This window comes from Nothoprocta perdicaria, unplaced genomic scaffold (assembly GCF_003342845.1).
Source record: "Nothoprocta perdicaria isolate Ctin4 unplaced genomic scaffold, notPer1 scaffold_27, whole genome shotgun sequence".
Taxonomy (NCBI): domain Eukaryota; kingdom Metazoa; phylum Chordata; class Aves; order Tinamiformes; family Tinamidae; genus Nothoprocta; species Nothoprocta perdicaria.
Window position 1 is genome coordinate 4282940 of NW_020455499.1, and position 2677 is coordinate 4285616.

Here is a 2677-nt window from a genome sequence, read left to right on the forward strand (position 1 = left end):
CCCACTTCTGAAATTCTGAAATCTGGAAAACAAAAGGGTTTTTGTCAAGTACATAAGAAGTGCACATATATGGAATGCACAAATGCTAACTCCACAAAAGTAAACAGAATAAAGGATGGCATTGTATCACTCCAATCATTAAAGTGATTTTTAGAACTGAAGATACCATAATACTAAACTGCTTGATTCTAGAGCAAGCTTCCCCTTGCCAGACTCCCTGGTTGATGAGCTCTGTGCAGCACCTTCATTTCTTCAACAGATGCTTCTGCTGCTCATTACTAAGTTGCACTGCTCCAATCCAGTTTGGAACCAGGAGGACCAAACTACTCCTGCAGACACTTTGGGAATAATACATATATACAAGAACAGCCTCAGAACCAAGCTTTTTTGATATTCTTTATACTAGACTTCTTTCCACTATTTGTTTCATGGACTAAGCAAAGACTAAATCAGACAATCTGTCAGCTAATAGCTTTTAAGTAATGTTTGCCAGTGCATCTCCCATATCACTATGTTTTTTTCCTAGGAATAAAACTGAGCCAAATCTCTCATTCTCTTATGAAGCATTAMGTCTTCTTTAGAATTCAAACTGCTCCAAATATGAACACTGTATTCACAAAAGCCTTCAAAATGCCTACCAACAATCAAATTGTTACACCACTGAAGGACATTTTGTGCCAACTACTCCTGGTGTTTTCTTTAAATTTTAGAGCCAATGTGAGGAGGAAAACTACACATCAAGCTATTTTAATAAAAACAGAAGAGCAGACTTGTTGGTTGACAGCATCACACAGTGCCATAACGATAACTTCACAAGTCCCGTAAAAACAATTTCAAACTTCAAGGGAAATGAGTGGTACTAATAGAATTCTACACATTACTTGAAGTGTAGAAGACGATGGTTTAAAGATTCCCTTCACCCCCACCCCCAAATCAGAGGAAGAGAAAGAAAAAGCAGCTGTGTGCTGGGAGATGACTTAAGACCTTACATTCACTGTCTTTATTCTGAGAAACTGTAAATGTGAGGAACTCAGGGCACCTCATTATTTTGCCAGATTCTACTTTATGAAGCAGATTAAGGATTTTAAATAATTTGCACACAGCACTGTTTACAGCTTCCTAAATTTTGGGCAGTTCACTTGCAGGAGCTTAAAACCAGATCCTCTTAAACCAAGGGTCAGCCACTTTGCTCGGTGTGTGCTGTATGAGCATCCTCCTGAAGAGCACAATGGATTTATTATACAGAAAAGGGAAAAAGGTGTATTCTCATTTAACCCTTATTCCACCCATATAAAGAAAACCATATTTTATAAGAGTGACAGAAAGCAGCCTATATACATCAAACTATGAACAACAGAACCTTCCTCTYAGTACTACCTACTCAGTACTGCCCTATGGGCCATCTCAAGATTAAATTATTCCCTGCATTATCACATGGTTAGGGAGAGTAGGACAATAATAGGATAAGAGGATAAAGTAACTTCATGTTACTTTACACATTTTTTATACTTTTTTTTTTTTTAAATCGCCATTAAAAAAAAGTAGTATTTTATACAYAATAAAAATCACCAGGAAAAAAAGATGTTTTTTTTTCTCCCTACTATTAGGCTCGGTACAGCCACCTGTAACTAAGTTAGCTGTGGTCTTGCAGCGAGCAGTTTCTCATGGAGAACAGTCAGACTCTTTATGTAAAAATGAAGAAATAAAAAGGTAAATTACTCATTTAAATTAACTTGGGCTCGGTGCCCCCCAGGCAAAATGTTTTCCATTATAAATAACAAGAACTAACAGGTTTTCCCATTTTGAAAGAAGCTTTCAGTCCTTTCTGAAACGGTAGAATATTCTGAATGGAGAACTAAGGTCATCTCATTAATTTCACAGTAAAGATATATCCCTAATCTGCAAATAAGTGCAAATACTGCGTTGTAATAGGTACACCAAGGACATGCCCTGCTCCTTATCTGTGGCAAGAGAGCAGAGGGCTCTTTGCAGAGATATTCACTCCTGTACTTTGGAATATGAACTGTGAACATGAACTACGAAATATGAATATGAACTATGATGCTGAGAAAGCTACCGGGCTATCTGGGGGAGARGGGACGGCAAGTGACAGAGCTTTCAAGGGAAATAACCATATACACTCCAWCATCTGACTTTCAGAGCCAACCTTCACTTAAGGGTTATTCCGTTCTCAAAGGAGATTGATGCCACATCAAGGTCTAATGCAACCAGCAGTTCTCCAAAGTTTAGACACCCGAAAGGCAGCAGGAGCTGCGAGGACGAGATCTGCGGCGCTCCGCGACTGCAAGAGGCGGCACGGACCACGGACGCCGCCAGCGACCACGAAAGACTCGACCCTTCGTCTGCCTCCCGCTCCACGCACCGCAAAGCGAGCTCCCCTTAGTCGCAATAAATAAAAAAAACCCAAGGCCGCCTCGAGAAGGGCCCCCGGCTCCTTACATAAGTCCGGCCGCCACCGAGCAGCGGCTGAAGCGCTGCTGCCGCCTCGCAGGTGTCGCTCCGCAGCCAGCGCGGCGGGCGGGCGCGGGACACACAGCGCAGGGGAGGCGGCTCCCCGCCCGCCCGCCRGCCCGCCCGCGCGCCTTCCGCGGGGGCGGCAAGGTCGTTACACAAGGTGACGGCGGCACCAACGGCCGCCGCAGCGCTCCTTACACCG

General features: G+C 43.1%; 1 protein-coding gene across 1 annotated transcript in view; it reads right to left on the minus strand.

Moving 5' to 3' along the window:
• Positions 1-2570, minus strand: part of MGAT5 (alpha-1,6-mannosylglycoprotein 6-beta-N-acetylglucosaminyltransferase) — a 103999-nt gene extending 101429 nt beyond the window's left edge. The window contains exon 1 of the mRNA XM_026040847.1: positions 2461-2570. The gene's annotated coding sequence lies outside the window, so the exon portion shown is untranslated. The remainder of the gene's footprint in view (positions 1-2460) is intronic.
• Between the last annotated feature and the right edge of the window lie 107 nt (positions 2571-2677).